Here is a 25,638-nt window from a genome sequence, read left to right as displayed (position 1 = left end):
GGTGGGGGGACACAATACATGATAACACCCTACAATACTGAAATGGGGGTACTCACCCTCCGTCTCATTGTCCTCTATGGAGAGCGAGGTGGGGGGACACAATACATGATATCACCCTACAATACTGAAATGGGGGTACTCACCCTCCGTCTCATTGTCCTCTATGGAGAGCGAGGTGGGGGGACACAATACATGATATCACCCTACAATGCTGAAATGGGGGTACTCACCCTCCGTCTCATTGTCCTCTATGGAGAGTGAGGTGGGGGGACACAATACATGATATCACCCTACAATACTGAAATGGGGGTACTCACCCTCCGTCTCATTGTCCTCTATGGAGAGCAAGGTGGGGGGACACAATACATGATATCACCCTACAATACTGAAATGGGGGTACTCACCCTCCGTCTCATTGTCCTCTATGGGGAGTGAGGTGGGGGGACACAATACATGATATCACCCTACAATACTGAAATGGGGGTACTCACCCTCCGTCTCATTGTCCTCTATGGAGAGCGAGGTGGGGGGACACAATACATGATATCACCCTACAATACTGAAATGGGGGTACTCACCCTCCGTCTCATTGTCCTCTATGGAGAGCGAGGTGGGGGGACAATACATGATATCACCCTACAATACTGAAATGGGGGTACTCACCCTCCGTCTCATTGTCCTCTATGGAGAGTGAGGTGGGGACACAATACATGATATCACCCTACAATACTGAAATGGGGGTACTCACCCTCCCTCTCATTGTCCTCTATGGAGAGCGAGGTGGGGGGACACAATACATGATATCACCCTACAATACTGAAATGGGGGTACTCACCCTCCGTCTCATTGTCCTCTATGGAGAGTGAGGTGGGGGGACACAATACATGATATCACCCTACAATACTGAAATGGGGGTACTCACCCTCCGTCTCATTGTCCTCTATGGAGAGCGAGGTGGGGGGACACAATACATGATATCACCCTACAATACTGAAATGGGGGTACTCACCCTCCGTCTCATTGTCCTCTATGGAGAGCGAGGTGGGGGGACACAATACATGATATCACCCTACAATACTGAAATGGGGGTACTCACCCTCCGTCTCATTGTCCTCTATGGAGAGTGAGGTGGGGGGACACAATACATAATATCACCCTACAATACTGAAATGGGGGTACTCACCCTCCGTCTCATTGTCCTCTATGGAGAGCGAGGTGGGGGGACACAATACATGATATCACACTACAATACTGAAATGGGGGTACTCACCGTCCGTCTCATTGTCCTCTATGGAGAGTGAGGTGGGGGGGACACAATACATGATATCACCCTACAATACTGAAATGGGGGTACTCACCCTCCGTCTCATTGTCCTCTATGGGGAGCGAGGTGGGGACACAATACATGATATCACCCTACAATACTGAAATGGGGGTACTCACCCTCCTCATTGTCCTCTATGGAGAGTGAGGTGGGGGGACACAATACATGATATCACCCTACAATACTGAAATGGGGGTACTCACCCTCCGTCTCATTGTCCTCTATGGGGAGTGAGGTGGGGGGACACAATACATGATATCGCCCTACAATACTGAAATGGGGGTACTCACCCTCCGTCTCATTGTCCTCTATGGGGAGTGAGGTGGGGGGACACAATACATGATATCGCCCTACAATACTGAAATGGGGGTACTCACCCTCCGTCTCATTGTCCTCTATGGGGAGTGAGGTGGGGGGACACAATACATGATATCACCCTACAATACTGAAATGGGGGTACTCACCCTCCCTCTCATTGTCCTCTATGGAGAGTGAGGTGGGGGGACACAATACATGATATCACCCTACAATACTGAAATGGGGGTACTCACCCTCCGTCTCATTGTCCTCTATGGAGAGTGAGGTGGGGGGGCACAATACATGATATCACCCTACAATACTGAAATGGGGGTACTCACCCTCCGTCTCATTGTCCTCTATGGAGAGTGAGGTGGGGGGACACAATACATGATATCACCCTACAATACTGAAATGGGGGTACTCACCCTCCGTCTCATTGTCCTCTATGGGGAGTGAGGTGGGGGGACACAATACATGATATCACCCTACAATACTGAAATGGGGGTACTCACCCTCCGTCTCATTGTCCTCTATGGGGAGTGAGGTGGGGGGACACAATACATGATATCACCCTACAATACTGAAATGGGGGTACTCACCCTCCCTCTCATTGTCCTCTATGGAGAGTGAGGTGGGGGGACACAATACATGATATCACCCTACAATACTGAAATGGGGGTACTCACCCTCCGTCTCATTGTCCTCTATGGAGAGTGAGGTGGGGGGACACAATACATGATATCACCCTACAATACTGAAATGGGGGTACTCACCCTCCGTCTCATTGTCCTCTATGGAGAGCGAGGTGGGGGGACACAATACATGATATCACCCTACAATACTGAAATGGGGGTACTCACCCTCCGTCTCATTGTCCTCTATGGAGAGTGAGGTGGGGGGACACAATACATGATATCACCCTACAATACTGAAATGGGGGTACTCACCCTCCGTCTCATTGTCCTCTATGGAGAGTGAGGTGGGGGGACACAATACATAATATCACCCTACAATACTGAAATGGGGGTACTCACCCTCCGTCTCATTGTCCTCTATGGGGAGTGAGGTGGGGGGACACAATACATGATATCACACTACAATACTGAAATGGGGGTACTCACCGTCCGTCTCATTGTCCTCTATGGAGAGTGAGGTGGGGGGGACACAATACATGATATCACCCTACAATACTGAAATGGGGGTACTCACCCTCCGTCTCATTGTCCTCTATGGGGAGCGAGGTGGGGACACAATACATGATATCACCCTACAATACTGAAATGGGGGTACTCACCCTCCGTCTCATTGTCCTCTATGGAGAGTGAGGTGGGGGGACACAATACATGATATCACCCTACAATACTGAAATGGGGGTACTCACCCTCCGTCTCATTGTCCTCTATGGGGAGTGAGGTGGGGGGACACAATACATGATATCGCCCTACAATACTGAAATGGGGGTACTCACCCTCCGTCTCATTGTCCTCTATGGGGAGTGAGGTGGGGGGACACAATACATGATATCGCCCTACAATACTGAAATGGGGGTACTCACCCTCCGTCTCATTGTCCTCTATGGGGAGTGAGGTGGGGGGACACAATACATGATATCACCCTACAATACTGAAATGGGGGTACTCACCCTCCCTCTCATTGTCCTCTATGGAGAGTGAGGTGGGGGGACACAATACATGATATCACCCTACAATACTGAAATGGGGGTACTCACCCTCCGTCTCATTGTCCTCTATGGGGAGTGAGGTGGGGGGACACAATACATGATATCACCCTACAATACTGAAATGGGGGTACTCACCCTCCGTCTCATTGTCCTCTATGGGGAGTGAGGTGGGGGGACACAATACATGATATCACCCTACAATACTGAAATGGGGGTACTCACCCTCCCTCTCATTGTCCTCTATGGAGAGTGAGGTGGGGGGACACAATACATGATATCACCCTACAATACTGAAATGGGGGTACTCACCCTCCGTCTCATTGTCCTCTATGGAGAGCGAGGTGGGGGGACACAATACATAATATCACCCTACAATACTGAAATGGGGGTACTCACCCTCCGTCTCATTGTCCTCTATGGGGAGTGAGGTGGGGGGACACAATACATGATATCACCCTACAATACTGAAATGGGGGTACTCACCCTCCCTCTCATTGTCCTCTATGGAGAGTGAGGTGGGGGGACACAATACATGATATCACCCTACAATACTGAAATGGGGGTACTCACCCTCCGTCTCATTGTCCTCTATGGGGAGTGAGGTGGGGGGACACAATACATGATATCACCCTACAATACTGAAATGGGGGTACTCACCCTCCGTCTCATTGTCCTCTATGGGGAGTGAGGTGGGGGGACACAATACATGATATCACCCTACAATACTGAAATGGGGGTACTCACCCTCCCTCTCATTGTCCTCTATGGAGAGTGAGGTGGGGGGACACAATACATGATATCACCCTACAATACTGAAATGGGGGTACTCACCCTCCGTCTCATTGTCCTCTATGGAGAGCGAGGTGGGGGGACACAATACATAATATCACCCTACAATACTGAAATGGGGGTACTCACCCTCCGTCTCATTGTCCTCTATGGAGAGCGAGGTGGGGGGACACAATACATGATATCACCCTACAATACTGAAATGGGGGTACTCACCCTCCGTCTCATTGTCCTCTATGGAGAGTGAGGTGGGGGGACACAATACATGATATCGCCCTACAATACTGAAATGGGGGTACTCATCCTCCGTCTCATTGTCCTCTATGGAGAGTGAGGTGGGGGGACACAATACATGATATCACCCTACAACACTGAAATGGGGGTACTCACCCTCCGTCTCATTGTCCTCTATGGAGAGTGAGGTGGGGGGACACAATACATGATATCACCCTACAATACTGAAATGGGGGTACTCACCCTCCGTCTCATTGTCCTCTATGGAGAGTGAGGTGGGGGGACACAATACATGATATCACCCTACAATACTGAAATGGGGGTACTCACCCTCCGTCTCATTGTCCTCTATGGAGAGTGAGGTGGGGGGACACAATACATGATATCACCCTACAATACTGAAATGGGGGTACTCATCCTCCTTCTCATTGTCCTCTATGGAGAGTGAGGTGGGGACACAATACATGATATCACCCTACAATACTGAAATGGGGGTACTCACCCTCCGTCTCATTGTCCTCTATGGAGAGTGAGGTGGGGGGACACAATACATGATATCACCCTACAATACTGAAATGGGGGTACTCATCCTCCTTCTCATTGTCCTCTATGGAGAGTGAGGTGGGGGGACACAATACATGATATCACCCTACAATACTGAAATGGGGGTACTCACCCTCCGTCTCATTGTCCTCTATGGGGAGTGAGGTGGGGGGACACAATACATGATATCACCCTACAATACTGAAATGGGGGTACTCACCCTCCGTCTCATTGTCCTCTATGGAGAGTGAGGTGGGGGGACACAATACATGATATCACCCTACAATACTGAAATGGGGGTACTCCCCCTCCGTCTCATTGTCCTCTATGGAGAGTGAGGTGGGGGGACACAATACATGATATCGCCCTACAATACTGAAATGGGGGTACTCACCCTCCGTCTCATTGTCCTCTATGGAGAGTGAGGTGGGGGGACACAATACATGATATCACCCTACAATACTGAAATGGGGGTACTCACCCTCCGTCTCATTGTCCTCTATGGAGAGCGAGGTGGGGGGACACAATACATAATATCACCCTACAATACTGAAATGGGGGTACTCACCCTCCGTCTCATTGTCCTCTATGGAGAGTGAGGTGGGGGACACAATACATGATATCACCCTACAATACTGAAATGGGGGTACTCACCCTCCCTCTCATTGTCCTCTATGGAGAGTGAGGTGGGGGGACACAATACATGATATCACCCTACAATACTGAAATGGGGGTACTCACCCTCCGTCTCATTGTCCTCTATGGGGAGTGAGGTGGGGGGACACAATACATGATATCACCCTACAATACTGAAATGGGGGTACTCACCCTCCGTCTCATTGTCCTCTATGGGGAGTGAGGTGGGGGGACACAATACATGATATCACCCTACAATACTGAAATGGGGGTACTCACCCTCCCTCTCATTGTCCTCTATGGAGAGTGAGGTGGGGGGACACAATACATGATATCACCCTACAATACTGAAATGGGGGTACTCACCCTCCGTCTCATTGTCCTCTATGGAGAGCGAGGTGGGGGGACACAATACATGATATCACCCTACAATATTGAAATGGGGGTACTCACCCTCTGTCTCATTGTCCTCTATGGGGAGTGAGGTGGGGGGACACAATACATGATATCGCCCTACAATACTGAAATGGGGGTACTCACCCTCCGTCTCATTGTCCTCTATGGAGAGTGAGGTGGGGGGACACACAATACATGATATCACCCTACAATACTGAAATGGGGGTACTCACCCTCCGTCTCATTGTCCTCTATGGAGAGCGAGGTGGGGACACAATACATGATATCACCCTACAATACTGAAATGGGGGTACTCACCCTCCGTCTCATTGTCCTCTATGGAGAGTGAGGTGGGGGGACACAATACATGATATCACCCTACAATACTGAAATGGGGGTACTCACCCTCCGTCTCATTGTCCTCTATGGGGAGTGAGGTGGGGGGACACAATACATGATATCGCCCTACAATACTGAAATGGGGGTACTCACCCTCCGTCTCATTGTCCTCTATGGAGAGTGAGGTGGGGGGACACAATACATGATATCACCCTACAATACTGAAATGGGGGTACTCACCCTCCCTCTCATTGTCCTCTATGGAGAGCGAGGTGGGGGGACACAATACATGATATCACCCTACAATACTGAAATGGGGGTACTCACCCTCCGTCTCATTGTCCTCTATGGAGGGTGAGGTGGGGGGACACAATACATGATATCACCCTACAATACTGAAATGGGGGTACTCACCCTCCGTCTCATTGTCCTCTATGGAGAGTGAGGTGGGGGGACACAATACATGATATCACCCTACAATACTGAAATGGGGGTACTCACCCTCCGTCTCATTGTCCTCTATGGGGAGTGAGGTGGGGGGACACAATACATGATATCACCCTACAATATTGAATTGGGGGTACTCACCCTCCGTCTCATTGTCCTCTATGGAGAGTGAGGTGGGGGGACACAATACATGATATCACCCTACAATACTGAAATGGGGGTACTCACCCTCTGTCTCATTGTCCTCTATGGAGAGTGAGGTGGACACACACAGAAGGATGAGAGGAAGACGGAGCTCCATCTCTGCACAGTGAAATCAGGAAGAATAATGAGGAGACTTCTCTCTGTAGATGATGGGTTGGGTTCTTTATCTGATTTGGTGGAGATGACAGTTGGAGATAATCTCAGCACAGACTTTGTGATTTCCCCAAACATGATCTCCAAACATGATCTCCGTATGTGACGGCCAGCAGCTTCAAGCCAACTGAGCAGTGGATGTCATTGGTTCTCACCAACAATCACATTACAGGGAATAAATTGTTATACAGACATGAGGGTCCAGACAATCGTTTAGGCCAGCCATAGACAGACTGAAATTTGTCCGGTTCAGCAGGAAGTGGCCAAAGTTCGATGTTTTTATGGGCATGCTGGATGTACTGAAGCCGATCAGCACAATCAGTCTGTCGGGTTTTTTCTATACGATCACTGCTGTCGGCTAGAGCTGCCTTCAGTGGTCATTGTATTGCGGCAGCTGGGAAACCTCCCACTGTCAGAATACAATAGCGCAATGGGAGGGATTGAGCAAGAAAATTGTATAATGTTGTAACGGAACCGGACCCAGACTGCACTCCAGTATTTTCTGTTATACTGCAGCTTCCCTGTCCGAACACAGATCCCCGGACACCACCGCTGACCATACAGGAAATAGACAGCACCAGACTCTTCTTAAGACAGGAAGTCAACTCCTTTATTTTTACACAAACAACAAGTGATATACAGAGGGCGGGGAAACACAACCAGGAACAGGAAACACATCGTCAGCCCGCCCCATCAGTGGGCAGGACTACAGGAAACACATCGTCAGCCCGCCCCATCAGTGGGCAGGACTACAGGAAACACATCGTCAGCCCGCCCCATCAGTGGGCAGGACTACAGGAAACAACCCCCACCAAACCAAGACACACAATAGAACAATGGGATGCAGCACATGGCAGAGAACAAAGAACAATCCCCACACCAATACACAAAACTAGGACATTCACATTCACACCCTGTACCCCTTAACAGGCACAGGGTGGGTTAAACATAATGAGGGGGACATGAGCTGACACAGGGCCCCCCCCCCCTACACCCAAAAGTCACTCCCATCACAAATGTATGGATAGCTTTACACCCCAGGCAATATAAAATGATGATGCTGTTCGATTTGCATTATAGACCTTTAACTGCTACGTCTACGTATCCCCCTTCAGAGCAGCAATCAGACCGGGTGTCAGGGTGGTGTCCTGCTGCAGTGCACATTGAGGGTCTGGATGTGCTGCCATAGAATCGCGATCCTTTGGATTAGCTGCTTGCTTGACGCTCTTATTTTACCAGACGCACACCGCATGCATACAACGCACACCGCATGCATACAACGCACACCCAACACATCGCCATCAAAGTACACAAGGCGTTACTGAACCGAGGGCCCTAGAAATCCCGCAGGAACCCTCTGCACACTGCTAACTGCCCCTTCCAGCAGTACAAATGAGGGATTTAGTTCAGACATATATACATGTGTAAAGTGTGACGGGACTGACTTTGGGTGGGGGGCCCATGGAACACAGCCCCCTTTAGAGAGGTGGGGAGACCCCTGTCTCAGCTCCCCATATCCCTCTTATGTGCCTCTTAGGGGTGCAGGGTGGAATGTCCTGATGTTGTGCAGACATGTATAGGTGGGGGTTGTCCATTGTTCACTACCATGTGGTGCATCCCATTGTTCTATTGTGTGTCTTGCTTGGGAGCACACTATTATGGGATGTATGTGTTTGTGTACTGACTTGGTGGGGGGTGTTTCTGGCAGCCCTTCCCCCTGATTGGACGGCATGCTGATGTGTTTCCTGTTCCTGGGTGTATTTCCCCGCCCCCCTGTGTATATAACTTGTATCTGTGTTAAAATAAAGCCGTCCGTTTCCTGTTTTAATATGAGGCTGGTCGTCTAGCCTTGTATGGTCAGCGGTGGTGTCCGTGGTCGGTGTTCGGACAGGGAAGCGGGAGTTTAACGGAAATACCCGAGTGCAGTCTGGGGTCCGGTTCCGTTACATAAAGCGATAGTAAACTGCAGCTTGAGAAAAAAAAATTAAAAATCCCCTGAAAGGTGAAAATCCCCTGAAAGGTGAAAATCCCCTGAAAGGTCATATCGTACTTAAAATGCAGCCCTCCGTCAGTGTGGTGTCCCCTCTGCAGAGGCTTCCATGTTACCTGGTCTTCCTCTCGGGTTCACGGGTCCTGGCTGCCCGACTGGCATGTGCACGGGGGTCTCGGGACACGGCACAGCGATGGCGTCCCTTCAGAGCGCATGCGTCAGTGGACAAAAAGAGCGATTATCTCCTCAGCGGCTCACGTTTAGGAGATCTTCATTTTACAGGTAAGCTTTATTATAACTTATACAAAAAAAAAAAAGTGCCAAACGACGTGTGTATCCACCCATTGCCATGCATTTCCCCGACTCGCCACTATCACGGTGTGGATTCTTAACCTCCCTGGCGGTCTGATTATGTCAGTATTTCTGTGCTCAAAGCGGTACTTTTTTTCCATGGAAATATGTATTTTTTTTATTGTAGGCTGTAATTCTCAGGAATAACTTCCTGAAATCTGTCCGGACAAGAGTCTAGTAAACATCCCGGGGAGGATAAAATTTGAAACACAAAATCATAAATTATAATTAATAATAAAAAATAATAATATAATAATAATAAATGTAATTCAATAATATAGTAAAACCAAAAACACTGAAATGTGAAATATAGCGCCAAGTCGGCCCATCGCTGAGCTCAGTCGCAGAATCGTTTTCAGTGTCTGATGAGGAATTTCCCCCACCAATCATTATCACTCAATTCTGCAAGTGGTTCTGATTTACTATCGCTGTTCTCTAGCCGGTCTAAAACCGCGTCTGACCTAAAGGGACGCTTTTTGGACGCCATGGACGTTTCTCAGTTTCCAGGCAGAAAGGGCGGTAAAAATGCAGGCAGGGCGCCGGACAAAGCACTCGGGACACAATGTATGTGAAATGGTTGGATACAGGAATGTTATACGATGTGATTTTAGTGTATTTAGTGAAGATCACTTTTACAATTTTCAAATTTCCCGCCAGTTCCATCCCCCGTACGTCCCGACGTCACAGGGAACGGAACCCGGAAGACGGATGCCGGCATCGGCCGGAGGACATTGCCGGGGCCACTGCAGGAGGGACATTACAGGGGACACTGCAGGGAGGACATTACAGGGGACACTGCAGGGAGGACATTACAGGGGACACTGCCTGGAGGAAATTACAGGGGATACTGCAGGGAGGAAATTACAGGGGACACTGCAGGGAGGACAATACAGGGGACACTGCCTGGAGGAAATTACAGGGGATACTGCAGGGAGGACATTACAGGGGACACTGCAGGGAGGACATTACAGGGGACACTGCAGGGAGGACAATACAGGGGACACTGCCGGGAGGACATTACAGGGGACACTGCCTGGAGGAAATTACAGGGGACACTGCCTGGAGGAAATTACAGGGGACACTGCAGGGAGGACATTACAGGGTACAGGGGACACTGCCGGGAGGACATTACAGGGGACACTGCCTGGAGGAAATTACAGGGGATACTGCAGGGAGGAAATTACAGGGGACACTGCAGGGAGGACATTACAGGGGACACTGCAGGGAGGACATTACAGGGGACACTGCCTGGAGGAAATTACAGGGGATACTGCAGGGAGTACAATACAGGGGACACTGCAGGGAGGACAATACAGGGGACACTGCCTGGAGCAAATTACAGGGGACACTGCAGGGAGGACATTACAGGGGACACTGCAGGGAGGACAATACAGGGGACACTGCAGGGAGGACAATACAGGGGACACTGCCTGGAGGAAATTACAGGGGACACTGCAGGGAGGACATTACAGGGGACACTGCAGGGAGGACAATACAGGGGACACTGCCTGGAGGAAATTACAGGGGACACTGCAGGGAGGACATTACAGGGGACACTGCAGGGGGGACATTACAGGGGACACTGCAGGGAGGACATTACAGGGGACACTGCAGGGGGGACATCGTGGGAGCGCAGGACAAGGTAAGTGCAGGAGAGATCCCGGAGCAATGCTGCAGTGTATTCCCGAGTGTAGCTCGGGGGGGGGGGGTTACCGCTTGTGGTGCTGAAACTTTCGGGAATACCGCCGGGGGGGGGGGGGGGGGTAAACCAAACAACATATAAATAGACATTAGCAGCTGACAAGGGCGGACCTGCCACCTGCCGCGGTATATAGCGACTCCCATGCGGAGAGATAATTCACTATTATAGCAGATGCAGTTATATTTATTAAGATCACACGGATCATGGAAATGGTGGACATTTATGTCATGGTGATCACGTTGTCAGTAATGAAAGTAAAATAAAAAAAATAAAAACAAAAAACAAAATAAGTTCTGCGTTTTCACTTCGCTGCAAAAAGATCCAGAATAAAAGAGGTGAAGACTACTTCTGTATTCACTGTGGAAAGTCCATGAATGGAATCCAGATACATAAATCTCCAGTATTGTCAACCTGTATCTTCTCTCTCAGAGGAATCATTGTAATTCCTTCCAATTCAGCAAAGTGTGGTGATGGGAGATGAACAGCAGAAATCCTGCAGAATAAACATGCAATGAATACAAAAGTCCTCGATTATTAAATATCTGTCATGAACTTGTGATGTCAGGATAAATCCTATCAGAAAATCGTACGGCCCTGATGGAGATGTAATGGGATAGAAGAATTATCCACCTTCCTAGCCCATCATCATCACTTGGATTGATTGAAGGAGATTCACAATGTATGGCTGGTTTCAATTGGCCGATATTACTAATATAAGTTGTTTTTTTTTAAGTCCGCAAACGTGCAACTATAACGTAAAAACCCGTAAGTGTATCACAAAAAAAGTGCAAGTGCAAAACACCACACGAAAAAGTGCACTTAGGGGTGTGCTGTGTCCTACCCCTAAAGGGGCTTGGACCGCTTACCCTGATCCCCCGGGGCACGAAGCTCCTGACAGGGACAAGGTTCCCAATTGGTCCTCCTGGCCAAAAGGCCTGGTGGACCACCGTTCCTTGTGTCCAGCTGAAGCCAGACACCCAGTACTTGGTCAGGGGGCTCTCCCGAAGAAAGGCCCCCTAGGGATCAGGGGAGGAAGGAACCAAAAGGCCCCACATCCTCCCCCTAGACTTCAGGATAGGCCCGAGGACCCCCACCCTCCATCCTGTGAAAACACACGCATAAGTAACAGAAAAAGTGACAAACGTGGGAGGTGAAATAAATTAAATAAATAGAAAATAAAAAAGTGGTACCGTGCCAAATTGTCCACAGACCAGGCCCTGAGGCCCGTAGCAAAAATTGCCCCGGACTTAGCCAAAAGGCCTGGTCCTTAGGGCGCTGTGCAAAAAGAGTGTAAAAACAGTGACCATGTGCCATCTTCACACTGTGGGGTCCCACACCCAGGTGTTACTAGTGGCACCCCTGAGAGCGTCTACTCAGGGGGCACCGAGTTTGCGGACTTTCTGCCTCCTCAGCCCCTGGCCAGACCAAGGTAGATCCGTCCAAATCAGGAGGTACTGGGTCTTTCCAGCTTTCCCACAGGAATTACTCCCAAGGCCCCAGAACGAATCATGGCGCTCCCCGGTTTCTGTCCCTCCGGTACTAGCCTTCCGGACCCCCATCATACCAGTGAGGGTACTATACAACAGCCACCCCCACTGGACACTGATAAGAACAGATACTACACTTGATCTTAGCCAAAAGGCCGAAAAGTTATTAATAAATGTTATAGTAACAAGTTCACATGAAATCATTGGTACTCCAAATGAAGGAAATAATGACCCCAATAGAGACCATAATGTTCCCATTGGTGAGATATATCTCTGTGTAAATCCTCTGCGGTGATGACAGACGTGTTCTCCTTTACACCAAACAATTGTAGAACTATTATAGAGACATCATGATTGAGGCATTAAACGTTCAATAATCTGCCTAAAAATGTCTCCTTTACTGTATGTAAGAGGAAGGCGGTTCCTTTAAGGGATTCTTAGGACCGGTCGTCCCGTTTTGCATATAGTAACACTAATGAGATAAAAGCTCAGTATTCACCTAAAAAAGGCCCCAAAAAGTCTCTATATATAAGAGCGCCGGAATTCCTAATTGAGGCTCGGAACATATATATCCCGTGTCACTTAACCCCCCCGGCGGTATTCCTGAGTGTAGCTCGGGGTGAAGTTTCAGCACTACAAGCGGTGACCCCCCCGAGCTACACTCGGGAATACCCTGCAGCGTTGCTCCGGGATCTCTTCTTCAATTACCTTGTCCTGCGCTCCCGCGATCTCCCCCCTGCAGTGTATCCGGTGGATGCCGGCATTCGTCTTCCGGGTTCCGTTCCCTGCGACGTCAGGACATATGCGGACGGAACTGGCGGGAAATTTGAAAATTGTAAAAGTGACATGTGACGGGAGTGACTTTGGGTGGGGGGCCCATGGAACACAGCTCACTTTGGGTGGGGGGCCCATGGAACACAGCTCACTTTGGAGAGGTGGGGAGACCCCTGTCTCAGTTCCCCATATCCCTCTTATGTGTAAGTCACCCTGTGCCGGTTAGGAGTACAGGGTGAAATGTCCTGATATTGTGTAGACATGTATAGGTGGGGTGGGGGGTGGTTCATTGTTCACTGCCATGCAGCTTCATCCCATTGTTCTATTATGTGTCTTGCTTGGGAGCAAACTATTATGGGATATATGTGTTTGTACTGGCTTGGTGAGGGGTTGTTTCTGGCAGCCCTTCCCCCTGATGGGACGGCCTGCTGATGTGTTTCCTGTTCCTGGGTGTATTGCCCCGCCCTGTGTATATATCTTGTGTCTGTGTTAAAATAAAGCCATCCACTTCCTGTTCTAAGAAGAGTCTGGTGCTGTCTCGTCTTGTATGGTCAGCGGTGGTGTGCGTGGATCTGTGTTCGGACAGGGAAGGGGGAGGATAACGAAAATACCTGAGTGCAGTCGGGGTCCAGTTCTATTACATGACATTCACTAAATACACTAAAATCACATCGTATAACATTCCTGTATCCAACCATTTCACATACATTGTGTCCCGAGTGCTTTGTCCGGCGCTCTGCCTGCATTGTTACTGCCCTTTCTGCCTGGAAACTGAGAAACGTCCATGGCGGCCAAAAAGCGTCCCTTTAGGTCAGACGCGGTGTTAGACCGGCTAGAGAACAGCGATAGTAAATCAGAACCACTTGCAGAATTGAGTGATAATGATTGGTGGGGGAAATTCCTCATCAGACACTGAAAACGATTCTGAGACTTTGCTCAGCGATGGGCCAACTTGGCGCTCTATTTCACATTTCAGTGGTTTTGGTTTCATTATATTATTGAATTACATTTATTATTATTATATTATTTTTTATGATTATTTATTAAATTATAATTTATGATTTCATGTTTCAAGTTTTATCCTCCCCGGGATGTTTACTAGACTCTTGTCCGGACAGATTTCAGGGAGTTATTCCTGAGAATTACAGCCTACAATAAAAAAAATACATATTTCCATGCAAAATAATGTACCGCTTTGAGCACAGAAATCTGACATCATCAGGCCACTAGGGAGGTTACATAGCAAGATATGACTTAGCTCCAATCAAGGGTGACTTGCCACCGGTGGAAGTGATATAATGCCACTTGAATTTGTAATGAACTCCCGGGAGTCATAGATATTGGTGATTTTCCGTCTTGCCTCGTGTTTGTCCAAGATGGAGGCGTATGGCTTGCCTCTTTCTCCTCATGGACACCACAACATGGAAGGACGCAGAGCGTGATGATGTCACTACGTTGACTCATTTCATCCGCCAATCATCGCGGACTTCGTCAGAACTGGGAGGGGATAAGTCTTCTCATTCCTTTTATAGTACACAATTTGCATATTTCCATCATTTTGTCGCCCTCTTGAAATGCCATCACTGCATTGTTAGTCCAAACTGAATTATAAAATAAATATGAGTGGCGTTGGGCATTAAAGAACGGCTGTACATCAGACTGAGATTCCGACAGTATTATTAATAATTGAATTATCATTATTTAATACCATTCATTTTAACATTAGCAGTTAAATGCACTGAATACACAAACCTTCTAGAATCGGCACCATCACATGGTCATGCCTTCAGCATATTTTTATGTTATGTCCTTCATCTTCTGGAATGAGTGGAGGAAGCAGGACCTATCCAGTCTACAGATCAGACACAAACGGCGAGTCAGCAAGCCCAGCTTGGAACCTGGCACCATTGTTCTCGTGAAAGACTCTCAGTCATGGAGAAACGAAAGGCCTTTGGGCCTGATAACCCAAGTGTTTCCAAGCGAAGATGGGAAAGTCAGGAAAGTCGAGGTTAAGGTCATGAGCCTAAACTTTTCCTCAGACCTGTGTCTGACCTAATTGTACTACTCTCCCCAGAAGGACTGTCACAGTTGGTATCCATGGGATACCAGGCGGGGAGTGTCATGCCTTCAGCATATTTTTATGTCATGTCCTTTGTTAGTTTATTATGTTATGGAATGTAAAGTAAATTGTAATATCGCCATCTAGTGGCTCTTTTGTATAATTACAGTTTTTTATAGATTATTTTCTGTAGTTACACATATTACTGCTTAAACGCCACCGTAGTTTTCCCATCATCCTATGGGCTTCACCATGAGGTCTTAGAGACATTTCCTAGCAGCCATCTTACATCTCCTCCAGAGGACTCCACACTTATCCAGCTGCAGTTCTGTCGTCAGCCTATCGGAAACATCGCCGGTATGTTTAAAACCCTTTCCAGATAGACTAGCGTGTCAGGACCGTGTGAGGACCGTGTCAGGACCGTGTCAGGACCGTATATTGTGTATATTGTAGACACTGATTGAATGTTATTTCTTTCATTTGTAGTTTTATTTCCCTGCAATAAAAGTTGAAAAGAGGACGTAGCGCCTGCATCAGTGAGTTGTATGGGAGGAGGGAAGTTGGACGTAGCGCCTGCATCAGTGAGTTGTATGGGAGGAGGGAAGGAGGACGTAGCGCCTGCATCAGTGAGTTGTATGGGAGGAGGGAAGGAGGACGTAGCGCCTGCATCAGTGAGTTGTATGGGAGGAGGGAAGGAGGACGTAGCGCCTGCATCAGTGAGTTGTATGGGAGGAGGGAAGGAGGACGTAGCGCCTGCATCAGTGAGTTGTATGGGAGGAGGGAAGGAGGACGTAGCGCCTGCATCAGTGAGTTGTATGGGAGGAGGGAAGGAGGACGTAGCGCCTGCATCAGTGAGTTGTATGGGAGGAGGGAAGGAGGACGTAGCGCCTGCATCAGTGAGTTGTAAGGGAGGAGGGAAGGAGGACGTAGCGCCTGCATCAGTGAGTTGTATGGGAGGAGGGAAGGAGGACGTAGCGCCTGCATCAGTGAGTTGTATGGGAGGAGGGAAGGAGGACGTAGCGCCTGCATCAGTGAGTTGTAAGGGAGGAGGGTTATCTGTCTGTCTAATTATACCTCAGCCACGTGTAGTGAGGGCAGAACAGCAAAACAGAGGCTCCAAACAGGCTTCCACATTGCAAGACATCATGTCAGAAAAAAAGTCAGAGCCATTAGAGACACGGTCCCTAGTCTCAGTTAGCTCCAGGAGCTCAAGGAGGTCACTGAGCAGTGACATGGTCGCTATTGCCCGCGCAAAAGCAGAAGCTGCAAAGGTAAAGGTTACCTTTGCCGAAAAAGAGATGTAAATGAAACTAGAGATGCCACGCATAGAAGCTGTGTTTCAGGGCAGGGCTGAGGAACGGACAGGCAGGCCTAATAACAATGTAACGCACTGGCTGGCGACAACCACCACCCACAGACCGAAGTCCCTCAGGGCGCGGAGTCTAAGTCCCAGGCTGCCCTTCACCAGGGCCCCTGATGGTGGGGATGGACTTGATGCAGCCAGGAACCAGTTCGCGGCCCCCGAGACACCCCAGTTGCGGTAATGGCCGCCACCAATGGCGTGTAGCTGGTGGAAAGGACAATAGAGTAGTTGGGCAGCCCGGGTCGTCAACAACGGGACAAAACGGTACAGGACAGCAGACGAGAATCACAGGTCACGGGCCGGGATCAGCAACAGAAGGTCAGATCAAAGGAGAACACAAAGAATGGTCGAGTCACAAGCCGAGTCAGATTCCAGGAGAGTCACGAGAGTCAGAACAGAGTAATAGCAACACAAAGACACAAGACACAAGTGCAAAGAGCATGTGCAGGCCACAGGCTTATATGTCATCAGCCACACCCCTCTGGGGGATGGACCTCAGAGATCAGAAGGCATAAAAAGATTCCCACCATGCACAGCAGAAATCCAACATGGATGCCAGCACATGGAGTAACACAACCTCTGGGAAAAGGTAGAACCTTGACACTGTGTTAGAGACGCCACCCTTAGAAGCTGTGTTAGGGACGCCACGTATAGAAGCTGTGTTAGGGACGCCACGTATAGAAGCTGTGTTAGGGACGCCACGCACAGAAGCTGTGTTAGGGACGCCACGTATAGAAGCTGTGTTAGGGACGCCACGTATAGAAGCTGTGTTAGGGACACCACGTATAGAAGCTGTGTTAGAGACGCCACGTATAGAAGCTGTGTTAGAGACGCCACGTATAGAAGCTGTGTTAGAGACGCCACGTATAGAAGCTGTGTTAGAGACGCCACGCATAGAAGCTGTGTTAGGGACGCCATGCACAGAAGCTGTGTTAGAGACGCCACCCATAGAAGCTGTGTTAGAGACGCCACGTATAGAAGCTGTGTTAGGGACGCCACGTATAGAAGCTGTGTTAGGGACGCCACGCACAGAAGCTGTGTTAGAGACGCCACGTATAGAAGCTGTGTTAGAGACGCCACCCATAGAAGCTGTGTTAGAGACGCCACGTATAGAAGCTGTGTTAGAGACGCCACCCATAGAAGCTGTGTTAGAGACGCCACGTATAGAAGCTGTGTTAGAGACGCCACCCATAGAAGCTGTGTTAGAGACGCCACGTATAGAAGCTGTGTTAGGGACGCCACGCACAGAAGCTGTGTTAGAGACGCCACGTATAGAAGCTGTGTTAGAGACGCCACCCATAGAAGCTGTGTTAGAGACGCCACGTATAGAAGCTGTGTTAGAGACGCCACCCATAGAAGCTGTGTTAGAGACGCCACCCATAGAAGCTGTGTTAGAGACGCCACGTATAGAAGCTGTGTTAGAGACGCCACCCATAGAAGCTGTGTTAGAGACGCCACGTATAGAAGCTGTGTTAGGGACGCCACGCACAGAAGCTGTGTTAGAGACGCCACGTATAGAAGCTGTGTTAGAGACGCCACCCATAGAAGCTGTGTTAGAGACGCCACGTATAGAAGCTGTGTTAGAGACGCCACGTATAGAAGCTGTGTTAGGGACGCCACGCATAGAAGCTGTGTTAGAGACGCCACCCATAGAAGCTGTGTTAGGGACGCCACGCATAGAAGCTGTGTTAGGGACACCACGCATAGAAGCTGTGTTAGAGACGCCACCCTTAGAAGCTGTGTTAGGGACGCCACGTATAGAAGCTGTGTTAGAGACGCCACCCATAGAAGCTGTGTTAGAGACGCCACCCATAGAAGCTGTGTTAGGGACGCCACGTATAGAAGCTGTGTTAGAGACGCCACCCATAGAAGCTGTGTTAGAGATGCCACCCATAGAAGCTGTGTTAGAGACGCCACGTATAGAAGCTGTGTTAGAGACGCCACCCATAGAAGCTGTGTTAGAGACGCCACGTATAGAAGCTGTGTTAGGGATGCCACGTATAGAAGCTGTGTTAGGGATGCCACGTATAGAAGTTGTGTTAGGGACGCCACGCACAGAAGCTGTGTTAGAGACGCCACGTATAGAAGCTGCATTAGAGACGCCACGTATAGAAGCTGCGTTAGAGACGCCACCCATAGAAGCTGTGTTAGAGCAATTGGCTGCAGAGAAGGAAGCAGCGGCTACAGTCGCTGAGGCAGACATCTTAGAGGAACTTGCAGACCCCACCAGTGAGAGACTCAGCAACATACTTGACATTAAACCTGATCATCATGACAATTTGCAGAGTACTTCAGACTATGTGCTGCATCATGCCAAATGACTGCCTGCATTCATCTCCAAGAGCAGAGTCGCCTCCTGCAGTCCATACACCCTACATCAAGCCAGAAAATAATCCCATACTGGGTGAGCCTTCAGTGAATCCTGCATCCAAGCTATCAAACCTCTGTGATACAGTCGCCCACCTCAGAAAGGAAGGGTTGAGGGGTAGAAATCACAGCGACAGCATTTCTGATGACCACAAATACCCACCAAGTCCTCCGCACAACAGAACACCTCCAGACTACAAAGATGAAGGTATGTTGGATTTCCTCAAGTTCTTCGCACGCCGTGAGCTGTTGACAAAAAGACTCACAAGGTTTAATGACCGACCTGAAGGCTATAGAGCATGGCGATCGTCCTTCAGAAATGCAATAAAAGATCTAGATCTATCTGCAAGTGAGGGGGCCGATCTCTTAGTCCAGGGGTCTGCAACCTTTAGGACATAAAGAGCCACTTGGACCCGTTTCCGAAGGGAAAAAAAAGACTGGGAGCCGCAAAACCATTGCAACATTTAAAACAAATCCGACACTGCATATATTGTTTCTTACCTTAATGCAGTGGTGGGCAACCTTTTTTTTCAACTGAGCCAAAACCACGATTGAAATTTATTTTGAGAGCCACATTTTTAAAACTCAAAATACATCCCCCATATAGTAATTCATCCCCCATATAGTAATTCATCCCCCATAGTAATTCATCCCCCATATAGTAATTCATCCCCCATATAGTAATTCATCCCCCATAGTAATTCATCCCCCCTATAGTAATTCATCCCCCATACAGTAATTCATCCCCCATATAGTAATTCATCCCCCATATAGTAATTCATCCCCCCTATAGTAATTCATCCCCCCTATAGTAATTCATCCCCCATATAGTAATTCATCCCCCATAGTAATTCATCCCCCATATAGTAATTCATCCCCCATATAGTAATTCATCCCCCATAGTAATTCATCCCTCATATAGTAATTCATCCCCCATAGTAATTCATCCCCCATATAGTAATTCATCCCCCATATAGTAATTCATCCCCCATATAGTAATTCATCCCTCATATAGTAATTCATCCCCCATAGTAATTCATCCCCCATATAGTAATTCATCCCCCATAGTAATTCATCCCCCATATAGTAATTCATCCCCCATAGTAATTCATCCCCCATATAGTAATTCATCCCCCATAGTAATTCATCCCCCATATAGTAATTCATCCCCCATATAGTAATTCATCCCTCATATAGTAATTCATCCCCCATAGTAATTCATCCCCCATATAGTAATTCATCCCCCATATAGTAATTCATTCCCCATATTGTGTCAATTCACTTACCTTTGCTCCGCGCGTTCCTCTCGCCGTGTTCCCGCGCCGTTCCGGTCTTCAGGGCGGACTGTGAGAGGAGAGGAGTTTGTCACGCTGCCCCGCCTACATCCTGGCTGCCCCGCCTACATCCTGACAGCCAATGTTTGCCACGCTCCGCGGGCCGGATTAAAAGGTCTGCCGGGCCATAGTTTGCCCATTGCTGGGCTAGCTGCAGAGTCCTGACTTTTGGGGCGGCCGCCCGAGAGGAGGGAGGGGAGCGGGCGCACGGCACACAGAAGAGCCGCATTAAAATGTGTAAAGAGGCTGCGGCTTGCCGACCACTGAGCTACGGCAACCCTATTGCCTGTCACCTGGTGGGCAGTGTGCTCCGGAGCTGCAGCAAAGGTGAAAAAGAGCCGCGGGTTGCCGACACCCGTCTTAGTCAAATGGCTGGGGAATGAGTCAGCAGAACATGCAAGAAGAATCAGAGATATCAATGTTAACTTCCCAAGTAGAGGACTGAGCATGATATGGGAGAGAATTGAGGAGTGTTACGGTTCCCCAGCAGCCATAGAAAATTCACTCTTCAAAAGAATAGAGGACTTCCCTAAGATTCCTAACAAAGGCTTCCAGAAGCTGAGAGAGTTAAGCGACGTGGTGTCAGAGCTCCAAGTAGCCAAGGAAGAAGGAGATTTGCCAGGCCTTGCCTTTCTAGATACAGTCAGGTCCATAAATATTGGGACATGGACACAATTCTAACATTTTTGGCTCTATACACCACAATGGATTTGAAATGAAAGGAACAAGATGTGCTTTAACTGCAGACTGTCAGCTTTAATTTGAGGGTATTTACATCCAAATCAGGTGAACGGTGTAGGAATGACAACACTTTGCATATGTGCCTCCCACTTGTTAAGGGACCAAAAGTAATGGGACAGAATAATAATCATAAATCACACTTTCACTTTTTAATAGTTGGTTACAAATCCTTTGCAGTCAATGACAGCCTGAAGTGTGGAACGCATAGACATCACCAGACGCTGGGTGTCATCCCTGGTGATGCTCTGCCAGGCCTCTACTGCAACTGTCTTCAGTTCCTGCTTGTTCTTGGGGCATTTTCCCTTCAGTTTTGTCTTCAGCAAGTGAAATGCTCCATCGGATTCAGGTCAGGTGATTGGCCATTGCAGAACATTCCACTTCTTTGGTGTCTTTTGCAGTCTGCTTTGGGTCATTGTCCATCTGCACTGTGAAGCGTCCAATGAGTTGTGAAGCATTTGGCTGAATATGAGCCGATAATATTCCCGAAACACTTCACAATTCATCCGGCTGCTTCTGTCAGCAGTCACATCATCAATAAATACAAGAGAAGCAGTTCCATTGGCAGCCATACATGCCCACGCCATGACACTACCACCACCATGATCACTGATGAGGTGGTATGCTGAGGACCATGAGCAGTTCCTTCTCCATCCTCTTCTCTTCCCATCACTCTGGTACAAGTTGATGTCGGTCTCATCTGTCCATAGGATGTTGTTCCAGAACTGTGAAGGCTTTTTTACATGTCGTTTGGCAAACTCTAATCTGGCCTTCCTGTGTTTGAGGCTCACCAATGGTTTCCATCTTGTGGTGAACCCTCTGTATTCACTCTGGTGAAGTCTTCTCTTGATTGGTGACTTTGACACACATACACCTACCTCCTGGAGAGTGTTCTTGATCTGGCCAACTGTTGTGAAGGGTGTTTTCTTCACCAGGGAAAGAATTCTTCGCTCATCCACCACAGTTGTTTTCTGTGGTCTTCCGGGTCTTTTGGTGTTGCTGAGCTCACCGGGGCGTTCCTTCTTTTTAAGAATGTTCCAAGCAGTTGTTTTGGCCACGCCTAATGTTTTTGCTATCTCTCTGATGGGTTTGTTTTGTTTTTTCAGCCTAATGATGGCTTCACTGATAGTGACAGCTCTTTGGATCTCATCTTGAGAGTTGACAGCAACAGATTCCAAATGCAAATAGCACACTTGGAATGAACTCTGGACCTTTTATCTGCTCATTGTAATTGGGATAATGAGGGAATAACACACACCTGGCCATGGAACAGCTGAGAAGCCAATTGTCCCATTACTTTTGGTCCCTTAACAAGTGGGAGGCACATATGCAAACTGTTGTAATTCCTAAACCGTTCACCTGATTTGGATGTAAATACCCTCAAATTAAAGCTGACAGTCTGCAGTTAAAGCACATCTTGTTCGTTTCATTTCAAATCCATTGTGGTGTATAGAGCCAAAAATGTTAGAATTGTGTCCATGTCCCAATATTTATGGACCTGACTGTAGATCCCAAGGTGTTAATCGCATCGTGCAAAAACTACCTTACAGCCTTCAAGAAATGTGGGTTACACGAGACTCCAACCACTAGCAAAATCATAGCGTCCCTTTCCCACCATTCTCTTTCTTTACAGACTTTATTTGCCAACAAGCAAAGATTAAACTTGATCCCAGTTCTGACTTCTCATCATGTGACTCTACTTATCCTAGGACAGGTAAGCCTACTTCAACTCGCAGCTTCAAAGACATATCTGTGCAGAACACAAAACAAGCGTATCACCAACAGATGACCCGAGCAGAGAGGGTCCCTTCACAAGAAGCCCCACCCATTGCTAAAGTGCAGAGGTTTCAGAGAAAAAACTGTCCAAGATCGCAAAACCTTCCTCAGAGAAAACAGAATTTGCTACAGATGCTGTGCATCAACTTCACACCTTGCAAAGAACTGCAAAGAAGGCATAAAGTGTTTAGAGTGACACCACAGAGCACAATACGGCTCTACATCCAGGGCCAGCGCAATGGACTCTTACCCCCTCAAACCAGGCTGAAGAGCACGGCGGGGAGCAGCGAGACACAGAATCTCCTGTAGTGACACCCCAGTGCACCCAAGTCTGTGGAGAAGGTCTCTTTGGCAAATCCTGCTCCAAGATTTGTCTTGTCACAGCTTACCCCATAGATCAGACAAAAAGCAGTAAAGCTGTGCGCAATCTTGGACGATCAAAGCAACAGATCCCTTGCTAGCTCAGCCTTCTTCAACACCTTTAAAATCGAGGGAGCCAGCTCTTCATACCCACTCAGGACTTGTATGGGCACGAGTGAAGAAACTGGGAGAAGGGCCATTGGTTACCAGATCGAATCTATGGATGGCCAAACATCCCTGCCTTTTACCAACCTTAATTGATTGCAATCAGTTCCCAACTGAAAGAGGGGAGATCCCTAAACCTGAGGTGGCATTTCACCACAGACATCTTAAGAGCATGGCACGTCTCATCCCGAAGCTTGATCCCCAGGCTCAGATAGCGCTCCTGCTTGGGAGAGATATCATCAGAGTTCACATGGTGACAAAACAAATCAATGGCCCCACAACTCCTCTTACGCTCAGAAGCTGGACCTAGGATGGGTCAATATAGGCAATGTTTGCCTCGGAAATTCTCACAAACCAACCAGCGTGAACTCTCTATTTACAAAGACATTGGAGATTGGGCGTCCATCCCTTTCCCAACCTTGCCCCAACAGATTCCTTGTAAAAGAGAAACCTGCAAGTGTCATACATTCCAACCTTTACAGCAATTTTCCCTGCGATGAAGACAACGATCAGTTAGGATGCTCAGTTTTCCAAATGATAAAAGAAGACCACAAAATTGCCCCATCTATTGAGGGTCAGATCTTCTTGAAGATAATGGAACAAGGATTCTACAAAAATGATACAGCTGGGTAGCTCCCCTGCCTTTCAAAACACAGAGCCTGTGCCTTCCTAACAACAAGGCTCTAAAACGCTTTTCTGCTCTCAGGCACAATTTTCAAAGGAAACCAGAAATGAAAGAGCATTTCTTCTCGTTCATGAGCAAGATGTTTGAAGACAGCCATGCAGAGGTGGCCCCACCTTTGAAAGAGAAAGATGAGTGCTGGTACCTACCTATTTTCGGTGTTTACCACCCCAAGAAGCCAGGGGAAATCTGAGTAGTATTTGACTCCAGCTTCCGGAATGAGGGAATCTCTCTCAACGACGTCCTCTTAAAAGGACCAGATCTCAACAACACACTTCTTGGCATTCTCATCAGATTCCGCAAGGAAGCCATCGCCATAGTTGCTGACATACAACAAATGCTTCAGTTTTCAAGTCAAGGAAGAACACAGGAACTTTCTGAGATTCTTCGGGTTTAGGGATAGCAACCCCACTAAAGACACTATAGAACACCATGGAAGTGCACGTTTTTGGCAACAGCCCATCGCCTGCTGTTGCAATCTATGGACTGAAGCTATCTGCCCAGGATGGTGAAAAAGATTATGGGCAAGATGTTAGACAGTTCATTGAGAGAGACTTTTATGTAGATGATGGCCTGAAGTCACTTCCATCGCCTGAGGCTGCAATCAGTCTACTTAAGGGGACCCAAAGCACATTTGCCTGTTCCTGTCCCAACCTCAACCTCAGGTTGGATAAGATAGCTTCAAACAGCAAAACTGTTATGGGGGCCTTCCCTTCTCAAGATCACGCCAGTGATTTGAAAGACCTAGACTTGGCAACAGACTTGCTATCCATGCAGCACAGCCTAGGACTCAATTGGGCTTCTCGTCTTTCCCCCTTCCCGCGCCCCCCCCCCATCCTTTCCATCACTACCAACAACACCACCATCAATCCCGCCAAGCAAGCCAAAGTCCTTGGCGTCATTCTTGACTCGTACCTCTCCTTCCAACCTCATGTCAAATCACTTACAAACACCTGCAGGCTCCACCTCCGCAACATTGTCAAGATACGTACGTTCCTTACCCCAGACACCACCAAACTTCTTGTACACTCCCTCATCATCTCACGCCTTGACTACTGCAACTCCCTCCTCACCGGCCTACCCCAGTGCAGGCTCTCCCCGCTCCAGACCATCCTGAACTCAGCTGCCAGACTCATCCACCTCACCAGCCGCTCCACCTCTGCCTCCCCCCTCTGCCTCTCCCTCCACTGACTCCCCATTGCCCAACGCATTAAATTCAAACTGCTCACTCTGACCTATAAGGCCATTCACAACACTGCCCCTAACTACCTCACCAACCTGATTCCCAGGTACCACCCTACCTGTACCCTTCGCTCTTCACAGGACCTCCTTCTATCTTGCTCCCTGGTCTCCTCCTCCCATGCACGACTGCAAGACTTCTCCAGGTCCTCCCCCATCCTCTGGAACTCACTGCCCCAATCCATCCGACTGTCACCTTCCCTCC

General features: G+C 48.4%; 1 pseudogene; it reads right to left on the bottom strand.

Annotated features, from left to right (window-relative positions):
* Positions 1-12,611: 12,611 nt before the first annotated feature.
* On the bottom strand, positions 12,612-12,743 carry LOC149434973 (U2 spliceosomal RNA; annotated as a pseudogene).
* Between the last annotated feature and the right edge of the window lie 12,895 nt (positions 12,744-25,638).

This window comes from Staurois parvus, unplaced genomic scaffold, assembly GCF_062004578.1.
Source record: "Staurois parvus isolate SC_StPar_1 unplaced genomic scaffold, SC_StPar_1.0 ptg001635l, whole genome shotgun sequence".
Lineage (NCBI taxonomy): Eukaryota > Metazoa > Chordata > Amphibia > Anura > Ranidae > Staurois > Staurois parvus.
The sequence above is the reverse complement of the archived record's forward strand: the minus strand, read 5'-3'. Positions and strand labels throughout refer to the sequence as shown.